At 40.7% G+C, this 24,838-nt stretch overlaps 1 protein-coding gene across 1 annotated transcript in view; it reads right to left on the bottom strand.

Moving 5' to 3' along the window:
* Window positions 1-24,838, bottom strand: part of CLVS1 (clavesin 1) — a 101,278-nt gene that overhangs the window by 30,032 nt on the left and 46,408 nt on the right. The gene's annotated exons all lie outside the window — the stretch shown is intronic.

Genomic DNA, 24,838 nt, shown 5'->3' with positions numbered 1-24,838 from the left:
TCCCTGTCAGCCTTGACAAATGTACTCTGGTAAGTGTCCCATGGTGAAGATATTTTTTCAATTCTTTATTCTCTTTCAACAGGAGTGTGTGTGAGAGAAAACCCAATGACCTACCTTGTTTTAAAGGGAGTCAAAATGCTAAATGCCTGTGCAGCTGGGGAGACCCAGCTCTTGGTGGATGCAATACGAGGCAACTCACACTGCATCAGATAAACACCTGACAGCAGCAACACCTTTTCCTCATATACAGCCTCTTATTCTTCAGACCAAAAGAAGCCAGAGAAAAAAACCCACTCTTTTATTATTTGCAAGATTCAGTCTTTGTCCTTGTTCCAGTCTGAGTGAGACTGCTTTGCCGTCTTATCCTTTCATGCTGAAGGGAAAATTGTTTTGTGTATTTGTATTTCACAAAGTCCCGCATAGTCACCAGACTGATTTAAAAGGAGCAGACCAATGTGTCAGGTCTGCAATAAAATATAATCTCTTTGTGTCTGTCCTTTTGTGATCTCTTCCTCTCTATATATATTTTTTTTAATAACAGAGCAGTGCCTTGGTAATAGGAAACCTGATCATAACTTAATGTCCTTGAAATAGGTGTTGATAATAAAAAAAAAAGAATAATATTAAAGATGCACATGGAAAGATTTAAAGATACATTGTGGAAAATATATTTTTCAGAAAGCTGTTTTTACAATATCAGACTGCATTTCAAGTTTCATGACATAGTCAACCACATGTATTTAAGAAATGAGTTATGAAGACCATTTTTTTAGTGGAGCTTTGTACTATGCAGTATGAAGAACACACTGATGTTTTTCCCCTGTGGTTATAAAAGCAGGCATTGATAATAGCACCACCAATAGCTAAGATTGTCTGAATGTCTGACTTGTTGTAACTTTGCTGTAGCTACACATTTTGGGCCCAAAAATTTCAACAGGGAGCTAGACATATTTTTATGGCAACAGTGTTGGAGGCTGGGGGTGGGGTAGGAGTTTCTCCATGGGCTTGGAGGGAAAAATTACTGTTTTCTGCACTTCAAAATATTTCTATGATTATTGGAGGGTGGAGATTTAAAGCTCAGAGCCTTTGGAGCATGGACCTAACCTTTCACAAAAGGTTTTCCTAGCACACATGGCTTTAATGACACAGAGAAGATTTGCAACTCTGTGTATGTCCAAACTCACTGAAGGAAGTGTGGAGGCTGAGATGTTTCGTAAGTTGGACTAGTCATAGTCCAACTTGCCTTAAAAGCTATGATCAGTCAAAATCCTTGGAGTTCATTAGCTGTGTTCTCCCAACAGAGAGGCTGCAGCCCCAACCCACAGGTAGGACGTAGAGCTCTCCCTGCAGTGGTTTCTCCCAGAGATGTCATAAAGCACTGGTGTAGTCAGGGCTCCCTGAAGCTACACTTTAAAACTCAGATTTTTCCTTTCCTAAGTGCGTGACTTTGCCATTTCAATGTTCTTTTTGTGTTGTGTTCACCACCTAAAGCAATGCTAGGCAACAGTCAGTGCTGCTCATCACATAATCACTCAGAATCAGGGCTTTTGTCAGTTTGGCAGCATTAAATGTCACATAAATTTTGTAGTCTTTGCTACACAAAATACACGCTTATATTCTCTGCAACAGCTCTCTCATTTCCACAACACATCCTCCCTTCAGCTCACACTTCTTATTCCTCACTACCTTGCTTTACTGCCACCTTAACTCTGACTTAAAAACAGCTGTAAAAGATAGTAGTAGGAAAATGGTTTCTGGTGTCTGTGTAGGTACAAGAAAAGCAGGGCACTAATGAGTGCAATTTCTCAGTCTTTCCATTATCACAAGCTAAGCACGGATATCAGACTGTGGACATAACAGCAGGTCACTGTTCAGCCCTTTGGCATCCTGTGTACTATCATCTGCTCCCACTACAGACTCTAACAAGAGGAGTCGGAGGGTTACCAGTGAAGTTTACTGCCTGAGTGATGCTTACACTGTCTTCTCCAAAAGGTTATTCTTAATTGTGTTTTCAGGCACCAGGCATCAGTCTGCAAGCTAATGATTCCTTTGCTCTCTGGGTCTATTCCTTGAAAATTTGCTCTGGTTATTTTTTTTCAGGGCCAAGAGCAGGGAAAAAAATTCTATGAATTTGCTAAAACTACAGTTCACAGGAAGGTGCAACCCCATTTCTCAGTCATCTTAGATTAAAAAGCCATATAAAAAGCCATACATTTTCATCCTCCTCCTTCTTCCCACACTGGACTAAAGTCATACATTAAGTACTGCTACATGAAGTCTTAAATGAATTAGGCTTTTTCCAACCAGAGATTGAAGTATCCTCTGTCACATCTCTGGAGGTCATTAAATTTTCTGGGTAGGTACAGGACTGCCTGTCTGTATCTTCTTCTTTGAAGGTTTCCCATCAACAACTCTTCTCACCTAATTGCAGGCAGCAGCATATCCTCCTTATTAAACTCCAAGCACTGAGTACCAAGGCATTTGTAAATAACTTGCTGTCATTAACCTTGAGTTTAGCAAGACTTTAGGCACGGTGGCTTGTATTGCTCCTCTAGCAAAGTGGAGAGATTTTGTTTGGAGTGGTGGTGCTTAGTTCTAACTTCAAAGTTTGCCCCACTTTAAGCTATGAATGGGATCTGATCCCTTCCAAACTTACCGCATGATTCTGTGGTATTTCCTATGTGCAGGTACGTGTGCATCTCAGGTTGTCAGACTGATCCTGCCCTGTCATGTTCCACACTTGCTGTTGACTGATCACTGGTTACTCAGGGTTTCAGGTTACAGTTTCCATTTAAAGCTGAAGCTTTTATCATCTTTATAATATGCTGCAGAATTTGTTATAGAAATAGGCAGGAAAGTAAGGCTTATTTATTATCTGCTTTGCTGCAAAGCCCATATTATGAGCAGAGATGACAGCAATAAACTAAAGAAAATAACCTGTTCAGACCAGAAGAAAATCTGTATCACTAACTCCCTGCATTGAACAGTTGTTCCAAGAATGAAGGATTTCCTTGTTGTTAGGAATGTGCCAGGTGAAGAGAAGTTATCAGACAAGCTGCATTCCCTATTAGCTGCTACAGAATGTTGCACACATGGCAATGCATATTAATCCCACTTACATCCAGAAACTTAATTAAACCTCCCCATTATTGAAATCTATAACTGGCATGGAAAGGTACAAGGGCTTAGGAAAGAGCACTCATTTATGCTGTTTGCTGGACAGATCTCCAGTAGTGCTAGGTTATTTCTGGTAGGAAGTAAACAATTTCTGCTGGATATCCAGCAATTTGCAAAACATTTGGAGATTACAACCAAGGCCAGTGTTTGTCTGCAAGTGTTAGCGAGAAGCTAATGGTACTACAGGATGCTTTGCAGATGCTTCATCTGGATTTTTTGGTTGGTTTTTTTGCTTTACTTTTGTCAATGACACCCTTTTATCATATATATATATATATATATATATATATAACGTGCATATACAGTACATCTTTGCACAAAAATTGAAGATAAGGTCCGCTGACAACACACTTATAATGCAGAGGTTACATTAATATATTTCCCCAATTCTGTCAGGATCTGTCTGGGAGAATCAGTTCATCACTTATTGGTGATGATCCTCTTCAAAATTTTAAAAACAAGCTGTTAACAAAATTTTTTTAAAATTTATTTTTTGTCTTCCCAAATTGTCTGCTCGAGGCACTATGCTGTTCCAATTTTTTAGCTGAAAACAAATCTTAGGTTCACTGTGTTGTACGGTCTAGGAGATCTCTTAAATAGATTCTGCTATTTGAACTTGTTGAGTTGTGAATGGGTTCAGACTATGAAAGTCTGCTCAGTGTGAAATCCACCACTGAATGCAGCAAATTCCTCACTCAAGGTGGTTATTGAGCAATTGATTTTCTCAATAATAAACAGCAAGAAAACCTCCTAACAGAAAAATAAATAAGTTTAACAACTTGTCAGCATAAAAATTCTTTCAGACCACCGAAGATAGTTGAAGTTGTTTGCCCAGTACTTCAGTCTGTATCCATAAAACAGAAGTGCCCCTTAAGGTAGCTTAATTTCTGACAGCGAAGTTGCGAAGCACCTTGATTGTCGAAATTATTTTGGGAAGAGAAGGTTAATTATGAAAGATTATTACAGCAATTTAAGCACTACAGCCAAGGTAAAGGGAAACATGTCAGGTGTTTGTTTTCAAACAGACGATACAAGTAAGATGGTAAAAATGAAATTATGGTTGTGATTTATGGAAAGTTAAAAAGTTTTTAAAATTTTGGAATTCAGTTTGTGATAAAATCACAGATTCTGGGAAAATTATTCAAGGAAGTGTGTACTGAAATATCCAGACTCTACTTAAAACAAAGCATTTGAAGGACCTGCCTGAAGTTTGAGAAAGTTAGATCTTGCTTTAATGTTGTGGGCATGAAAATAAAACATTTTTTCTGCAAATGAGTCTGAGTCAGGAAAGCACAACACTATCAGTGTGGGAATCCACAGAACCCATGACTGAAAAATCCAGAGTGGACAAACAACTCACACAAGATTATATCTGCCATTTGTAAAGGGATCACAACACCACACAGGCATTTACAAGCATCAGCACAGATATGTAGAGGAAGGAACACACTTCATGGCAGTCAAGGAAAAGAGCATAGCATCATAGAATCACAAAATATGCTCATTTGGAAGGGACCCACAAGGATCATCAAAGTCCAACTCCCAGCCATGCACAGCAGCATCCCCAAGAGTCACACCATGTGCCTGAGATCATTGTCCAAAGGCTTCTTGAACTCTGTCAGGCTGGTGCTGTGACCACTTCCCTAGGGAGCCTGTTCCAGTGCCCCACCACTCTCTGGGGGAAACACCTTTCCCTGATATCCAGCCCTAACCGCCTCTGACACCATTTCAGGCCATTCCCTTGGATCCTGTCACTGGTTACCATAGAGAAGAGATCAGTGCCTTCCCCTCCTCTTCCCTGTCCACTTGAAGGCTTATGGAACACAACTGATTTTCCATGATATTTAGGTGCACCAGGGACACCAGTATTAGCAAAGACAATTCACTCTTGGTAGGAGTGAATCTCTGGTCATATAGAGGTTAACTTTTATTATATAACAAAGTTGTACCAGTAAGTGATTGGATAAAGAGTAATATTAAAATTTATGGAAAAGTTAAAATTTCTAAAAGTACCAGAAGTAAAAAAATACTATTGAGCTAAAAAGATGCCAGATTCTGGATCTCAGAGACTGAATTCATGCAATGGACAGACAATAGTTGGCAGCAACTGAAAAGGAACATAAGGATGCTTCTGGGAAATAAAGGAACTCTCAACAGAATATGAAATAGAGATGAAAGGGTCAAGATAGTTCACAGCTCATCTACCCAGGAAAGTTTCTCTCACCATAATTTGGGCTACACTAAAGGAAGCCTATTGCTCTAGGGAGATAAATATAATGAAGAAAAACAAATTAATGTATTGTGCCTATAGATCATGTAGAAAGCAAGCAAAACATTGAAATATTTCATTTGCATATGAATGACCTAAAAATGGCATCTATTGCAATGTCTCTAATGAGAAACTGAAAAGGCAGTACCACTCTGGGAGGTGACCTTATGAAACTGGGGCATCCATATATGCATGATCATTATCTCTTCATGAAATGATTTCCTGAGAATGCCATTGGGTTGCACTTGGAGCCACAAGTCAATACAAAATATTTGACAGTGTATACAGTACTAAGTTACACACAAATGATGTTAGATATGGGGCAAAAGTGTAAAAAAATCCCATCTGGAGGCCTCAATTAACTCAGAAATTCTGACATAAACTAAACAAATTAAGATGTAAGGTGTAAAGATATATTCCAGAGGATTCCCATGGGAATGTCTCCCACAGCAGACTCCTCACATGAGGGAGCTATAAGGAAATTTGCACCTATCAAGCTGCCTGCAGCAGCAGCTTGAGAGGGCTACTAAGACACATACAGGAAGGGTAGGTCACAACCCTGTCTGTATTTAACACTGTGAAATTACCATGGCACCAGTGATGCACTGGATGTCACATGAACTCTGAAGACAAGATGCCTGTGCTTGTCAGGCAGCTGTCAGAGTCACTCTGGTCTCACAGGTGTCTTGAGCAAAGCAGCGAGTCCAGTATGGTTTGTGAAATGTGATAAAGGTGGGAAGCAGTCATGCCAATGTGCAGTGAACTTGTCCCAGGTGCAAGAGACACTGCTGCACCAGATGGACACAAGCAGAGGTGGAATAGGTTTTCTCATCTGAGACAGCTGAGCTCAAGGACCTGAGACAGCAGGAGCTGAAGGGCCTGGCTGTGGCAGAAATGACAGCATGGATATTAAAACTGGGTCCAATGTGATGTTACAGCACACCTTGTGAGTTAGTTGAACCTTGACAGCTGCTGGTCTTCGAGATTCTGAATTGCATTAAAAATCACTGATGGTGTGACTAGAGAGGGGAGTTGTGGGAAAATAACGAACTTGCAGGAGGACCTTAAGATAGTCACTTCGCAATAAATGATTCCTGGTTCCTTTCCTACTTCCATCAATCTAGCCATAATTGGCTTATTACCCCCTCTGTTGCTGTCCTCACAACTTGGAGTGGAAATGTGAAACAGTACTTTCTTCATATTTCCTTTAAAAGTGGCAGGAACAGCCTCTTTTCCCTTGCAGGCGATGGGATAAGGTCTCCCACACTGCTTACAGAAACCACATCAGTAGGAAGCAAAAGTGCAGAAAAGAACACAAGAAGGAGGTAGTAAATGTGTTCTCCCCAATGGCATTTTCACAACAGGATAATTTCTCTGGCTTCAGATCCCCTGATCATAATAGCAAACCATCTGCTCATGGAAAGAGGACACTTCAAGAAAGGATATCTGGCTTAGTCATGCTGTCACATCACAGCTCTGCAGGGTTTATTTTATTCTAGTAAAGAGGTTTTCATTTTTAATCCTGTTTGTGTATTCTTTAAATAAACATTGATGTTGTTTTAGTTTAATCTGACAATTCTAAAAAGCATCATGTGAGACAAATAATTGAGCATCCTACAGGAGTATAAAGCTAGTAGTACCAGCAAGTGCAGTAACAATAAAGCACAACCGCAGTTAAAATATTATGGAATCAGATACCCCGAAGGACAGTTTAAAGCAGGCACAGACTCTTTAGAATAGGAGTGTCAGCCATGTTTAACACCAGTGACAACCAAGGATATGCACTGGCGCTTACAGGGATGCAGGACTCAACTCCCTGTGGCAGATCCAACTCCTAACAGGATGCAGTCCAAATTATGGGCCTGTGTGGGCTAAGTTCATAGGGCCAGCTCCTTCCTGGTCCTCTGCTCATGGATGCATACACATGCATGTTACACAGTCCTTCATTTTCTCTCTGACCTTCCCTCCTGCCTCTTCTGGCCTCGTCTCTCTGAGCTGCCAGTGTAATGTGGACAAGTTGGAGGCAGAGGTGCAGTCTAGTGGGACGCTGTTGTTTAATTTTTCTGCCTTCTGCTGCCTTTCCTACTCCTCCAAGAAAATCCCTCTCTAGTAGATAAGGAATATTTGGTTCTGTTATTCTCAAAAGCTTGTCATAATTTTCAGACTGCAAACAAGGACGTGATGCTAATGTTCATGTGCCTTTTTTGTACACCCCCTCACCACCCCCCCCCCCCCCCCCCCCCCAGCCCTTGTTGTCATTCCTTCACACTTCCTATCATTCATAGTCCTCTTCTGGCCCAGCTAAGTTTGTTGAAGCAAAATCCGTGACAATATATTTCAGTGTGCATTTTGTCTTTCATTTTGATTGACTCCACATGTGTTTTTAGAGCTACAGGTCAAAAGCTTCACTGCCCCCTGCTGCTTTATAAAGTATTCTTCTAAATAAATACCACATACCACAGACATGCCTGACCATCCTAGCAAAACATGAAGCTACCCACACCAGCTGGAAGATGAAGAAAACAGCACCTGCCTGCACACAGCAATTCTGTGTAAATCTAGAGATGAAATGAAAAGCCTTGCCTCTGCTCAGACATGGGAAAATTTACTGTGAAGCTCAACATGTGAAAACAAGCATTTCTGAAAAAGTAGGAGAGGTTACTGTCCCATCACAGCTCATAACCTCCTTGAAGCTGCTTGTTACTACCCCTTGTGGAACCTGGTCTTCTGAGGGTCCCTGTAACATTACATATTGCCCTTTCACCTAAGGATGACTTAGGGGAACCTGATGTATCTGCCCTGAGACATCAAAGAGTATTTATGATCCACAGCCGTGGAAAACTCCAAGACGAGGGGTGGATGCTACTATGTGCCCATCTCTGGGAATCCTCCAAGTGTACACTCGTGAGGTTTGAGTTCCTCAAACCAATCTCTGGAGAATTGTGCTCGGTTAAAAACAGCTACACCGTAAGTTTTCACCTCCCCAATTAAAACATGGTAACATCTAAATTATTATTCATTTGTATCTGTTCAATCATATGTTTATTCTGTAAGGGTTTATAAGAAAATATCTTCTCTTGTGCTTGAGTATTTTAGAAGCCAGGTAACTGAATAAAATGTTAACACCTAGCACTTGCTCATTTTACACACAGAAGCATGGACAGTGCTTTCTCCATTTAGAAGAGGACCTGAATATAACCCTTGTCAGTGTACAAAGCAGTGAAATTTGCTGTGTATTATTTTTTTTCCTGCCTGAGGCATGTCTTGACTTTATGACAGATTTTAATGTCAGCAGAAACTGCAGCTCCAAAGTAAGGTCCCAGCTCCAATGGCTTTAGGTTACAGATTTGTTTGTCAAAACAACAAAGTTCTGAATGACTCTGGCCTCAAGGCTCTGACTCCACCGAGCAGAATTAGGAACTTCTCAGTCTAATTCTAATTTCCATCTGATTTTCCATATTAAGCTTTGCTTCAGCCTTGTATTGCTTTTGCTTATTTTGTAGCATATAATACAAGTCAAGTATGTTTTGGTGGAACTGGCAACGTAACAGGAGGGAAGATTTCAGCCATGAGTTTTTGCTGTGCTGTTCAGCATTGTCTTGTGACTCCAGACACGCTGACAAACACAACAGGCAAGTAATGGGTTTCAATGGTGAGCCAGGGGGCTGGCAAGGTTGCAGATATGACTTTGGACATTAAATGTATTGCAGTGGCTGTGTCTGCAAGACCTTCACATGCCCTCCCCTAAAGAACCTGACATTTCTTTTCATACCTTGTGGTGTCAGACTTTGAGGAAACACCTGCAATATTAAGGCAGTATATTTTAAAAGCTGCCTTCATTGTCATGGGTTTGGAATGATGAAATAATCTGACATTTAAATGAAACTAACACCGAATGCTGATTGTGTGATAACTTGAAGGACTGTGTTTATTGGTGGATGCCCACAAAGGAGAGTTGACAGTTAACCTTAATGGGAGACCACCAGAGGGAATATTCATCAGGCAAAATGAAGGGGATCAAACACGTCTGATAGAAGAGTCTCATGATGGCTTGGTACCTTGGATATTTGCGTGAGAATCTGCTCACCTTCTGCTTTACTTTTCATTAAATCAAAGTGTACATTGAAAACTCTGCCTTGCCATCTTTGCAACCCCTCTCCATTGACTCTGTGGTCTCCTGTGAGGTCATGTTTTGGGAAACTTCTCAGGCTACCTTCCTCTCTAAGCTTGCCTACTAACTTCTTCCCTCGTGCTCCCTCCTTTACTCTTCAAAAGACATACGGCTCTGGCAACATTTGCAGATGAGACTGCTCAGGTGATCAGTGACCCAGGTGCCCTTGGATTTGGTACATGAATTTCATCTTGTATTTTTGTTGTCAGGAAAAGCAAGAAATACAAGAACAGGAGATTCTCCAAGTCCTAGAACTAGATCTGAACATTGCTACCTTCTCTTCCATCCTTTGACCTTACTTGCTTGTGTTAATGACTGCTGACACCAGTGTGATCTCTGATTGCCTGTTCTTTGCCTCTGAGTAATTAACAGCAGGACAAATACTCAGGAGCTTAACATTTCATTGCTCAATTTCAATTTTTGTAAAAACCTTTCATAAAAGAATAGGAAGGTTCTTGCTGAGCCAAATCCAGGAAATCCAATATCCCGTCTCTGGCAGTGGCTAAAGATGGACAGCCTGGAAGTAGTACAAAACCAGGATAAAATTTGGTATTGTCAGAGAGTACTCTCAGTGTCCAGTTAAAGGGCTTCCTGTGTTTGCTTTTTTCCTGAAAGTTCTTTTTCTGTCTCAAACTACATCTCTTCTCTAATGACAATTAGGTCATAACTCTCCAACATATGGATGAAAAAAAAGAGAATGAGCTAAAGTGATGGGAATTTTGAAGAATATTTATACCTTAGGAGTCTAGATAGCCTGCCTGGGAATAGATTGCAAGGTTTAGCTTTGTCCTATCAAAACATTTCTTACTAATACAGAAGGGAGCCAGTCATCTGCAATGCTGTCCTGGGTTTGTTATGAAAAGGGGAAGGGGACACTATCATGATTTCCTTTTCTCTGGTTTTGCCTTTTCTGCATATTTTGGTATTGCCATGGTCAATAGCTAATCACTTGTTTCTCTGAAATACTCTTTTGGGACTCTTTGGATCTTACAGGAGAATTTTCCACTGGAACAAATAACAAAAAACATTTCTATGGGAGTGGCCAAGCCTATTATTATCCTGAGATGAATCAGGATCCCAAATTTTGTAGTAGCATTAAGTTCTTTCAGTTGCTCCTCCTTCATGTCTCAAATCAGGTACCATCCTGTGAGTAACACCATGTGTGCTCCAGGAATACTTCAGTGCTAGCCAGGAAAATTTTACATGCACACCTCAGACACTAGTGAATCCTGCAAGAGCTCTGCACTCCCATGCAGTGCTTAAACAACAAGGCATAAAAACCTTCTTAAAAAGAAATCAGTATCTTTATGATCGCATTGGTTATGTTGAATATACAATAGATAATTTTGCAAGTCATCCTTGGAGCTGAGAGCTGCTGAGCAGATTTCACAGTGTGACAATGACCTCAGGACCCAATGGTAGAAGATCTCCTTGGACTACCTGAGAACCTGACCTGCTCAGCACTCTGGTGTTGAACATGTACAAGTACAAACTGTGACTTTACAGAACACTTGCTTGTTTTTCATTAGGTTGACATTTCCCTTTTAGATTCCCTTCCAAGCCTGAGGCATGTGGGCTTTCTAAGGTGAAAAAGGGTTGAATAAAAGCTGGTGATTGATTGTAAGAAAACAATTTGCAAGGAAAGGGGAAACAACAGCATGTCACTTCACCTAGAAGCACTTGCCATTTGAAAGCTCAGCACCTGCCATTCTGTGACATTCTGCAGCAGTAATTCTGGATCTCCTGATATTGGCAAGTGTTTAGTAGAACTCAGTGTAAAGTAAAAGGGTCAAAAAGGGTATTAAAGCTATCTCAGTTTACCAAAATGTGACATATTTAAGAATCCCTTGGAATTTGTTATACGTAGCTGTCTAGAGTGCTAGAGGGAAATGCTGACTCTGAAGAGGTCATGAGGACTATGGTAACTTCTAGAAGGTATATCCCTTATTCCAGTGCTCTTTATTTTTGTAGCTGTCTTTATTCCTGGGGACGCAATAAAGTGTATTTTCTAAGAATTCCACTGTGTCAGACTAATAAACACTGTTGCATTTACTCAACACACTTTCTGTGCAGTACCAAAACAGGTGAAGATAGAAACAAGCAGTCATTAAAAAAACCACCTGTTCTTGTAAAACAGAATGTCTCATCCATAAAACCCTTTGGGTTTAGGAAAAAAATCAACAACCCACAACACCCATAAAGCTTAATTCAGCCTCTTAGTGGAAGCAATTCACTGAAGCCTTCCAGAATGCTGGAGGATTGCAGTGCTTGGTTGAGAGAAGCAACATGGTACGGTCTCCCCTGCTTACATAGGGCATATGCACAAGCTTCCCTTAGAATCCAGACGTGAATATCCTCACCACAGGTCAACCCTCTGCCTCAGGATTTCTCTCTGTTTCCTGATCTGCAGGGAGCACTTAAATACTCCTCTTCCTTGGCCCTGGCAACACCATTTATGTGCAAAGTAAACAATGTCCAGACTGGGAAACTGAAGGAAGCCCTTTATAACACTTAAGCATTCTTACCTGACCATTTAACCCTTTAGATAGGCAAACAAGAAATTATTTTGCTGGCAACATGACCAAATTGAAACCCTGCATCCCTCGGTGAAGGACATCTACTCTTCCATCCAGTGCTATCTAGTTTTTAACACTGCAAGGTGATACAATTTGGTACCAATTTGTTTCAGGTAGTAACAGCTGGACCACAACAGCAAAAAAGCACTTCTGTTGGAGAATAATTTCCTGCAACATCGAGCACTTGCTGTCTGAGTCAAAAGTTGTTCAGGAAAGCTACACAGCTACACTGACATGAGAACATATTTTAAATAACATATATACACACAGCTCAAGGGGGCTTTCTTAGCTCGGGTGGTTGTCACCAGAGTAATTATCCAATTTTCAGACTAGCACTAGCGAGTCGGGTGATAGAGCATCTGTCTGCCTCAACTGTAGAGACAAGACCCATGTGGTCAAAATTTGTTAAGAAAGCCATTTACTCACTGAAGAAACAATAGTTTGACTGAAATTACTTGAATTTATCTGGTGAAGCATCTTGCCAAAAAAAGAATGAGGAAAAAAATCAAGAAAGGCACAAATGGAATTATTTCCAAGTTTTGTTTTGATATGTAGCTTCAATATGATATGAAAAGGGAGAAAGAAACATTCAAAAATGACATGAAGCCTTTTGCAAGTCAAAGAATGATCTGGATGTTTTCTGTTTTGTTTTGATCCACAACAATTGCTTTTCCAACTGCCATACTGGGACAACGACTTACAAAATCAATTTGTTCATCTTAGTCATTAAGTGTGTAATGAAGCATTCAGTGTGGTTCATGGCCACATTGAATAAACAACATTTTTTCATTAACATTTTTGGCCTGTGAACTCATGAACACCCAACAATACTCCTTGTTGTGCAGCTCATGTGAGCTGCAGTATGAACCACTGTCAAAATTCTAGATAACATTGTACTTTTATTGAGCATTATAAGTATTTCTTTATGGCAGAATCTGAACAAAACACTCTGGGCAAGGTGTTCTAATGATATATACATCTTTTTGGCCAGAGGAATATTTGTTGGATTGTGCTGAACTATCTTTCCCAAACAAATTGGAAAAAATCAGGTACAACCACGTATAACAGGAAAAAATTTCTGCATCATCCTGCCAGCCATGTGGTTTTGCTGCATTATGTAGATGTCTCCCATATTAAGCAGTTGCAGGCATCCTATTGTCACCTTGAGGATGAATTTTAATTATGCACAGTATTGAATAGTGTTAATAATTAAACTCATGGCACATATTTTACATGGAAAAGGTGATATGTACAGCATAAAATTATAATTTGATTTCCAGACCACCTTCTGCATAATAGCATGGAGGGACTTAGATTGGACCCACAATGCATCTAGTCTGATATTCTGTGATAAGCTCTCCCAGTTACTGATTTTAGTAATGATACTGAAAATACAGCTATTATTCACAACTGTATAGCTGATATATATTCAAAATCTGTCCAGAAACCAGAAACCCTCAGTACAATTCAGGCATATGACTTGAATGCATGTTAGAGGATAAGTGCTGTTCCTGCTGTTTAACACAGAGGAGCTGCGGGCTGTGAAGTTCTAGTGCTAAGCAGACATGACTAACTGAAAACCTTGGAAAATCCTATTCCTCCTTTTGTTTTCAGTGTTGTAAAATAAAGTATTCCACAAGACTTGGCCCATACAGTGTGAGCATGAATAGAAATTGACTAGAAAATACTTCTCTAAAGCCAATCTGGAAACAGGTGAAAATGCAGGCTGGGTACAACTGAGAGGGCAGAATGGGGGTCAGGTGTTAGTGGTTGACCCAAAACTTTCGGCTGAGGGTCAAAATAAACACCCCTTCCAAGTTATTTTCTATCCCCTCTCATGACAAAGCTAAAGTCCTTCAAGCTTATTTGTAAATATCTACTGGAAACTGCTTTTGCCTGGCCAAGAAGTGGAGGCAGATCCTCCTATCTAAATTAAAACAAAAAACAACCTAAACAAAAAACCAAAAACCCTCTCTTTATGCCATACATCCAGGCAGAAACAGACCACTATGAAATCTGAGAAGACTGTAGGTCTGGGGAAGACTAAACACTGGAATGCTGAATTTAAGACATTGGCTCCTACTGGAGAATCCATGCTCATGTGGGTTCCAAATTATTGGAAGAAAAATGTATATTGTGTGTCAGGTAGCATGTATAGAGATCCCAGAAGACTACAAGACCCATCCTTGTATTTGTTCTATGGCTGAAAGCATGGACTTTGTGTGACCAAATGCCACATCTGTTTCTCATTCAGAAATGTAATAAAGGCAACTTGATTCTCATGTGACAGGGACATATTGAGTCACACAAGGGGAGAGGGAGATACCAGGACCCAGGGAATCAGGACACTACCGGAGAAATTGCCAGAATATTTTTATTCTTGCTCCCCTCATTTCTCTCAGAGGGCTATAGCATGGGTTGGTCTGAAGTTGGAGTTGTTCCTGATTGGATGCTTTTGTTTTGTTATCCAGTGGTCCCAACAGAGCTTTACTGTGTTATCTGGACAAGCTAATTTTGAAATGTACTGATATTCTTATATTGGTCTAAATTTTTAAATGCTTAGAGTTGCTTGGTTGAACTGACTTGAACAATCTCATAATCCCACTGGCAAATAGCCTTGATTGGAAATAAATTAAAATCTACTCTTAAAAATCCATCATTCTTGGTTGATACCAGAAATCACCTGCCTAGACATGTGTAGATAAGGGATAAAGTTTTGTTTTTGTAACAATATTAACACACGACTTTGAATTAATCGAGCTGGTTATTATCACTTGAAAATTGTGCCATCCCCTGTTGAGTTCAATTTCTGATATAATGAATACATATCTAAGCATCTTCATTTTCTTTCTTGTCACGGCTGTTTTGCTTGAAACTATTTTGCCTGGGACATTTAATAAATTCATAATAATTTTACAATCTCCATTTCACTTAAGACACAAAGATCTAAAAATCCTGAGAAAAAATACAACAGAGGCACTACCTAAGTACATTATTTGAGTATATGTAGTTTATTAATCATCATTCTTGAGGACAACTCAACAATGAAGGTTTTCTTCAAAACTCACTAGGAAAAGGATGACACATGCCCAGGACAGTACCATATGTTTGGAAAAATAGTTAGACTTGTAAAAGGGAAGGAAATGAGTCAACAAGACAAGTCTAAGAGTACCAAAGTCATGCCTACACCTCGTCACAAAGTGCATCCCTCGACTATGCATGACCTAATTTAGTAATTCCTCTTGACTCTGTGGATGTGCCACACCACACCTGAAGCAGCACTACTTCCTTTGCATCAGTCTCATTTAGCACACAACTAGGTCTTAAGTTGATTATCTCAGACATCTTTTGCTCCCTCTCTTGCAGTACAGATAAGCTGTACTGTGTACCTCTCCTGACTCAGTCTCCAGTTTTAAATTACTTGTTTGTCTCTCCCAGCATCTGAAGTTCCTTAGGCTATGTCCTGCACAGGCATAGGAAGACCTCCTGTTGGGAGAAGTGCTGAGTGCTTTCACTCTGCATCATTATTTTCTGAATTAGTAGGCATAGTTTGCTCTGTGTCAGTTCAGTCACCTTCATGCTAGAATAATGGGGATTTTAATTACATGATGTTAAACCTCTCTCTCTCATGTAGCCATGTATTGGAAGGCTCATCATCAATTCAGCAGTTGATTGAGGAAACCTCAGATAATGAGAGTTTATTAACCCAGGTTAATGAGCCTCGGGCAAAAATGAGGGATTTTGCCCAGCTGAAGAAGAGCACTGAACACAAACAAGGCTACATGAGCAGAACTCAGCCCTCTTGAGATCTGCCCAGGAAGTGACAGAGCATTTAGTAGAAATACCAGCGACTGGATGCTGAAAGCAAAACATCTGTGTTCTTGGGAGCTACATTTTTTAATCATGTCCTCCAGACCTCTGAGGAGAGGCAGTTATTCCAGCAAGTGCACTGGCAAACAGGGAGAAGAATGGCTCTGAGGAGCAGCAAGCAAGATGAGTGTCTCTCAAGAAGTCCCTCAAACTCTTCCCTCAGGGTCTCCCTGAGGGAGTTCCTTCTGTTGTCCACTCTGGAACTGATAACATCTGTGCTCCCAGGAATACCCTCTAAGTCCCTGGATCTCATATCCTGTCCAGAGAGGTGCTAAAATTTGTGGTACTAAACATAAGCAGCAAGCTACCTGCCTCCCCTGGGAGACAGTCTTCTGATAAAACAATGTCCCCCTCACATGAATTCACACAGACACAAGTTCCCATGGAATAACTTACCAGGGACGGGGAAAAGGGAGAAATCCCGTGATATCTGGAACAATTATCAGCTGTACAACTTTAGCCTCTCATGCACATCTCCTGTCCTGCTGTTCTACCCTGCCCTGGCAGGACATCAATAGGTAAGGAGGTGAGAAACAAAGCATCATTGCAACAGGAAGAGCATTTATTTAATTACAGCTACTCACTCTTCACAAAAAAAGTATGGATTTTCTTTTGGTTTTGGTTTTTTCTGCCCTTTTTTGAATGGATGTATATGCAGCTGAAATAACAATTATATTATTTCAGAAGTCATTTGCTTATTTGCAAGTTGCAACTAACTGTCAATCACAGCTAGAAAGAAAGACAGACATTAGCCAACAGAGGAAAAATGCACAAGCTTCAGTGATGTGAAATACTCTTTCCTGTCATAAATGTATTAACATTTGAAATTACACGAGTATCTGCAGTTCAAAAGATGGTAACACACAGTACCAATAGCTTCCTGGATTCACATTTTTGTGTCCAGTCCCTGTACTATAAAGTCTGACAAGGGCAAATAGTCTGAAATTACTTACTAGGCTGAAGTTCTTTGTTCTGAAGTCAGCAAAAGACTTGCACTTGTTGTCAGTTCTGGGAATTCGTGTATGTGCTACATTTACTTGTCAGCTCTTGCTGTTGGCAAAATTCAAATGGATACAAATTCTTTAAGCTAGTGGATGGAAGACAAAATGGCCCAAGAGAAAATGACTCTTGGTTATGAATTTAGGAAAAAGGGAGTTTCTATTTCATAATTTTGCATCTATTGCAAAATATAACTCAAGAATCAAAGTATCTTACCTCCTTCTCTGTAGGGTATCTTATCAATATTCAAAGAAAAAAAAAAAGGACTGTCTAAAATATCAAGTGCTACGAAGTACCTGCAACTTTGGAAATTAAAATAGCTAGTAAATGACTGAATGAATTGTATATGGCCTAAAGAAAGTTGGGTGCATGTTATTCTTACTATTCTTAGTTTCAATATATGTAAAATTGTAAAACTGCGATTCAATGAAAATAATGGCAGCTATGCCAAAAATGTGTCTGAGACATATTTGAATAAGTTCATTGCAAAGTCAGCTGTAAAATTTCCACTGTGCTGCTTCTTCAGAAGGCAAAATCTTGCAGTTCTTATTAAAGACCTCTACTAAACAAAACACACACACATACATACATAGAAATGGTCCACAGGTGTTTTCCAAAATTAGAAACTTTTTATCGGGGAAAAAACAGTTATACAGTTTGTCATAGAGCTGATGACAAACAGAAGCTCTGCATGGCCATGGATAAAACACTACTATGACAAGAATGCACCAGTGTATTCATGAGGATGTGCCACTTTGAGATGACAGCAGATCCCACAGGGCCTTTGGGCTCCTGGAGAGCATGAACTGAGGTGGCTGATCCGTGTTACTGACAGTCCCACAGCAATTCCAGTAACACAGAGAGAGGTCTGCGAGGAGCTCCCTGGAGCTGCAGCAGAACATCAGTGCTGGAAGAGACCTCCATCAAGCCACCATCACCTTATGTATATGCATACGTATGGATATGTTTGTATTTATAAAAATATCTGAACAGACTGGTGTTTGTACCTCAATTATTGCTGTCAGGAAGGTGGCTACTGCTGAACAGTGCCGTTTCATGAGTTGTGTAGGAGTGCTTAGAAATGCACAGGGGATTAATACTAGATTTGCAGTGAAGAGCTCCTGCAGACAGGACCATGAATGCAAAAGGGGTCTTGCTTTTTACCCCTCACACTCTTAATCCAGAAGGTAGAAAATGTAATTGCTCTCCAGTGCTGTAAGGCATGTCAGAAGCTTTACAAGCCTGTGTAGCAACCATCTTTTCTACAGTCTGGGGTATTGTGTGCATGTTGTAAAGTTATTTTCTAGCTCTCTGTGAAAGACCCCAGCAGCAAGTACTGCTGGGAGGGAGGAAGGGAGAGAGGGAGGGAGAGGGATTTTAGAGGTCAGAATTGGAGGATATAAGGAGCAAAACAAATACATTAACACAAGGAGTATTTTCTAGGTCTAGATTAAAATAGCCACTCATGGCTTCAAACCTTCTGATGAACTTTAAGAAATGTACCTGCAACATAGTATTGACAATTCAATTTATAAAATTCAAAGGGAGATAAAGAGCTAAGGGTATTGATTAAACTATGAACCAGTATACAGTTCCTATTTTTTATGGCTGTAGCTACAGTAAACATGCAGCAGATTAAAGTTTTAACCTGTTTGTTACCACCACCTGGAGAAGGGTCCAGATCAGAAGGTGAGAAAAACTAATAATTTAGGAATACAGAAGCATATGCAAACAATCATTAGGGGGTTTGAGATTTCAAAGCAGAAATCCTTTCAATCTCAGTAAGTGAAAGGGAAAATACAAAGAAATACCAGTTCCTTAGTGTCTACATTATGTTAAGAGGCTTATGGATTTGGGGGGTTTTTAACTCTAGGAGGCTGACTGGTGGAAAGCAGGGTACTGCAGCAGACAGGCATGCATGCAGTTGTCCTCAGAACTTGTTCTGGAGCTGACACTGCTTTCAACTCCAATTAGCTTACTCAAAATCATAGCCCTGACCTTTTTGCCAAGAACAGTTATGTATGAATACACACAAACTGTACTAGAAAAAATGATGATTCAGTGAAATATGGTCCTGTGAGCTTTTGGTACTAGAAAGACACTCCCAGGAGTGATGGAGGCCAGCTGGTGCTAAGCACTGTTGCCAGAAGATCTGGGGAGTGAGAAAAACCCCCCTGACTGTTCATAAGGATGCTAGCTGCTTAAAATACTGATGGTATTTTCCTTTGGGTGTAGTATTAAGATCCTTCTGGCTTCACATGCTAATTGAGAGAGTGATAAAGGGAGGGTAACCTCTGCACCCCCACTCCTGTTTTAAACAATTATCTTTTCCATATTTAGGCCTATCAGCGAGGTCTAGGTATAGACTTTGTGCAGTATTATGAAATATTAAAGTTGACTAAATGCTTAATTGCACTTGCAGACTTCTTGTGGACCACCTGACGGTTCCTAGTGGCCCTGGTAGTATGGAAAAAGGCAGGTTCCTTTGCTGAAGGATGTGATGTGTGCTCCCCATCTCAAACCAGGATCGCTGCAAGAACGCCTGAGTGATGTGCTATAGATGTCCTCACACAACCTCGTAAGCTTTGTCTATCCCTTTTGGCCTAACAGCCTTGGAGACCCCTTCCACTGAACCACAGCCCACGGTTCTTATCACTCCAAAGATCCAGTTCCTGATTATTTCTAATTCCACATATCCATCCTGGATCAGAGTTTCATAAAACTTCACAGTGCATACCAGCCCACCCATCCTCTTTGGCCCAAAAAGCTACCTGGAGCACCACCTAACTCCAAGTCTCCTCAGTTCTTCCAACCTTCTGCTCCAAACTCCCTGTGCCTCAGCCCCCGAACTTCCCTGCTCTTCCATCCCAGGCTCTCCACTGCCATCCCTCACTGCTCCATGGTCAGGAACCCCAAATGCTGATCTCCAGGCAGTGATGGCTGCTCAGCTCCCCATCTTTGGACCCTTCTCCTCTGCTTGAACCATCTGCCAATATCTGCACCCACTGCAATGAGTTTCCACAGGACTCTCAGCCCACTCTCCTCCACTACAGTGACTCTTCTCTCACTGCTCCCCCAGAGGGAATGACCCAGCTCCTGCATCTCACAGGGATTTCTAAAACCTAAATACAGGCTACAATTCCCAGAAATGTACTTTAAAAGGATGCAAAGAGAAAAAAGTAAGATCTATTTTAGGAAAACCAGATGCATTTAGACCCTGTATTTCCTTACTTTTACTCTACAATTAGATCTGGAACTTCCTTTTTTATACAATTTGGAAAATAAAACAGGAGAAAATGCACATGTAATTTTTTCCTTCCCCCTACCCCTTGCTTCTGACAACAAAGAGAGCATTTTTGGGTTTATTTTCCTCTCTTTAGCCTTGTGTTTGTGAAGAAGGTGGGGGAGGTGAAAGGCAACTAAGACCCAAAGAACTAGAGGTTACTTGTTCTTCTTTGTAAACAATTGCCATGCCACTGACTGAGTGCCCTGGAGCCCAGTTGCCTGCTGACAGACAGCTGTGTCAGCAAAAATCTCTCTTGTTTTCCCAGAGGCTTTAAAGTCATGATGGGTGGAATACAAGACACAGTACAAAAACTCACTACCAGCTCTCGATAGCACACAGTTGCTTTTCAAATTAAAACATTTTTTTTCCTTTCCACTTACACCAGGGGTGTTATTTCAGTGATGCTTGCTTATCCATTCTTCCTTTTTCGTGGAGGATGCAGAGCTCTCACTGAACCATTTTTTTCTTCCCATTGAGATCTACCATTGCAATCAGAATACAGGTTATTTGGTTAACCACTTTATTAAACCTGTTTTCACCTTTGAAAAAGACACTTTGTTCTCCTCCATTTATAGCACACTAAGGCACTGTGAAGACACAGTTGTGGATCAACACCTTATTAATCCACTTTTTTTGCAATAAAATAGCTATGTGAGGAGGTACAAGGACTTCCCAGATAACAACACCCAGCTAGGTGCCTCACTTGGACCTTTTCCTATTTGAAAACTCCTTGTTCTGGTACAGGAACATGTGTGCTTCCTTGTAGGTTGTACATGTTAATTTTCCTCCTAGCTTCACATTACTGCCATTGTTAAAGACTTGAACAAAAATCCCAGAGTACAACAGACCTTAGGGCAGCAGAAGTACGCTGTGCATTTGAAAAGCTACTGAGTAGAACTGACCAAGTAGGAGATCTTGTTTTCCAGTCATGCAGAGCTTTAAAGGCTAGCACAAAGCAAGATGGAAGCCTAGTCTGGACTATTGTTCAGCAAAGGTCACTGAATTTTCAGCAAGCGGTCACTGCAAACTGCCCAGTAAAGCCAACTAGGGACAGCACACAACTTCAAGGAAGCCTGAAAGCCTTCAGTAGCATAGCTCAGATGGTGGAGGATCTACTGAACTCCTGCACAAGATGCTGTAGTGGCTGATAGCACACATCACTCTTTTCTGGTCAGAACTGGTCTTTCAATGGGAAGAGTAAGGGCTCTCTAATATCACTAGAACAATGTTCTGAATTCACGGTCTCTAAATCAAACTGTGCCCATTTTTTAATGGACAAGATGAGTCTTGTTTTTCCAGCTAAATCAGCAATAATGTGAGGTTCTTCCCTGTTCAATCATCCCCATTTCATGTGAATTCAGAAGGTGTGCAAGTGGCACTAAAATCAAGCCTGCTATTCTGGTCTGATTCTTCAGTGCCAGTGTGAACAAATGGCATCATAATGCTTCACGCTCAAGGTAAACCCTGTTCCTCTAATATAAAGAGGAAGAAAATTATTTCTTAAATATTAATCTTTCACTCTGAGAGAAAATTGTGACCCTCATTGTCACTGTGCAAAAGTAAGCATTGAAGGTCTCTGTATTTTCCTTTAAATTTACTTTAGCTGAAAATAAACAACATTTCCAATGAGAAAAGACACTGATGTGAATTTGGTGATGAGAGAAGTATTGGAGCTGATCACAAAACCTTGCTTAGGGCAATGGATGCTTTGTGTTATTTGGCTTAGAGAGGTTGTGCCTCTCCATCCATCTCCCCTCCTCCATCCAGCCTAACCACCATCCCATTGCCATCACAATCAGATCCAATGCAGTTGTGTTTTCTGCAAGGCCAGCAGCAGCAGCCAGCTCACAAGTGGGCCTTGCAAGGGAGGGAGGATGTATGCAAAATGTATTCTGTGGAGACACAGAATCAGAACTGGCAATGAACTTTGTGATTTTCAAAGATTCCCTTAAAGACTGTGCATTAAGTTCCTATGATACAGCATGAAAGCTTGGCTTTTATTCAAATGGGGAGAAAATGTTTCCAGCGTTCATGGCAGCCAAAAAAATCTTGAAGACATTAACTGCAAACATCTCAAAGACTCAAAACCTAGACTGCAAATGCAAAGTAAGGGTTTTAAATTTTTTGTTTGCACTTCCATATCTATTAAAAAAAAAAAATCATGGCACTAAGAAGATAAAAGAGAGGAGGAGTGTGGAGGTTTTGGATGTTTTCAGATGGAGACCGTAAGCATACTATGAAGCAGCTGCCTTGACTGACAGTCTCTTGCCCACCTGGAGGAGAGGACCTGCTGTGAGCTTTCCATGCATTACTCAAAGCTGGGTAGAATGCAGCAGTAGCAGGAGAGGTCTGGATGAAACTCTCTCCCCTTTGATTCCTGTGGTTTGTGCAGAGCTCCTGCAAAGTTGAAAAGCACTGGGGAAGACTGTGTAGTTTTCTGCCAGACCACAGCTGGGGAACTCAGGGGTCTTTTGCTGTTCCTGGTTTTTGGTCACTGGAGTAATAGTGCTGCAGTACACCTTGCATCTCATGGTCACAGCCACTGGTTTCCCTGACACCAGTGTTTGTGTGTGGGGTTGCTCAAGAGAGTGGAGAAAAAGGCTCTGTGGTTCTCCCTCCCTGCCCTTCCCATCAGCAGTGCTCACTGCAGCATTACAAGAGGAAAAATAGAACTTCAGCTCAGCAGCTCTGCCCCCATCCACTTTGATGGGTGGGACCAGCCACCCACCAGGCCTTCACTCTGTCCTCTGCAAAAGAGTCGACAGTGCCTCTTTGGAGCAGGTGATAAATCAGTGGGGATGACTGAACACTCCATGCTTTTGATCCACCAAACTCGGCTGTGGTCATGCTTAGATAAGCACAGGGAGAAATACTGTCAGTTTTCCACTGAATTTCAGAATTTACTACATTTTTACTAGCATCTTGTTTGCTTGAATATGTTTATTTTTATCCCCCAGGCAAATATTTCTGCCTCCTGTGAACCTTTTATGTAAATCAACAGAGGCATTTGGCAAGCTGTATCAAAACTGTAGCTTTACATATCACTGAAGCGGAAAATAAATGGAAATAATTACTGATGCCTCCAAGTACAGATTTGTTTCAAAATGAAAAGTGTAGCTTAGAGAGGGTGGGCAGTATATAGCTAATGATTTCCTGTTAGCTTACATAGCATTGGCTCAGACATTTTTATTGCATTCCAGGATGTGTTTTCTCCCTCTTTGGGGGGAGATCAGGAAGAGATAGTGGCTGTTTGTTCGTTCATTTTATCTATATTGAACAGAATCAGATCTTCAGTTATTTAATAAACCACTTCTCAACAGGAAGCTAATGTTCGATGTGTTGCTGTGGAACTCATTTACATCATTCTGACACTGAACAAAAAAAACCCCAACTAACCAACCAAAAAAGCCCCCAAAACTCAACCAAAAAAAAAAGAGATATGGCATTAGCTGTTCTGCTTCACAAAATCTCCCATCATGCCAGTGTAACAATACTCCAGCTTGTACAGCTCTCATGTGCTTTGATGATTGGAGAAATGCAGGGGGAAAGTCAGCTCATGACTGAAAAGGTAGATAAAAAGAAAAAACCAAATAATTTTCAAGTTTGCTTGAAATGGTGGTTTGCTGCATTTAGCATGTACAAACAGCATTTTGAATTCTTTAAAGGATGCAAGATCTGCTTCACATGCAACAACAGCTGAATGGCAAAGAAATCAGAAGGGTTGAAAGTCTTCACCTATGTCACATCTTCCAAAGCTGTCCCTACTGAGGTGACAGGTTTCTCAAAAGAATGTAATCTACACAGAAATGTTCCTGCCAAGAGTTATTTCACATCTTCTTTTAGTGTGCCAACCAGCCCAGATCAAAGAGGCTTGCCTTAAAAACACAGCCTCCAGGGTCTGGGGAGAGGTGGCATGAAGCTGCTCTCTGGGCTTGGACACCACCTCCCAATATACAAAACAACGGAGAAAATGATTTTTGCCTGTGGTTACCACAATCAGGTTAGTTATGCTGGTAACATAATTGAGCATTCACTGCACTAAAATCCTTGATCATTTGCCCCTGTGTATGTCAGAGGCATGGATATTTACTGACCAGTCCAGGGCAATTTGAGTAGACCCAGATCTGAGATACTGCTCTGAGGGGAAACTGCAGCCTGGCAGCTAACTTGGAAGTGCCTTTAATTCATGTATTTATTTTCACCAGTGTGAGTGTCCAATGAAACACTCTGCTGTTAAAAGCTAATTTCTGAAAATCATGTTCTGATGCTATTACAGGATTTGTACTAGGTAAAATTTCCAATTAAAAAACAAAAAATCATCAAAGAGGACTAATTTGCAAAATCTCCTATAAGCTGCAAGCTTATTTCCTGACTTTTTGTCTAAACCTGGCATCTTACAGATGTACTTTCTGCATTAGCTTCAAAGAAAAGGAATGCACTATTACAAAGGGTTGGTTTTTTCCTCTTTTTTCCTCCCTATATAAAAACAC

The sequence above is a fragment of the Corvus hawaiiensis genome, chromosome 26 (assembly GCF_020740725.1).
Source record: "Corvus hawaiiensis isolate bCorHaw1 chromosome 26, bCorHaw1.pri.cur, whole genome shotgun sequence".
Taxonomy (NCBI): domain Eukaryota; kingdom Metazoa; phylum Chordata; class Aves; order Passeriformes; family Corvidae; genus Corvus; species Corvus hawaiiensis.
This window is presented reverse-complemented; position numbering and strand designations above follow the sequence as displayed.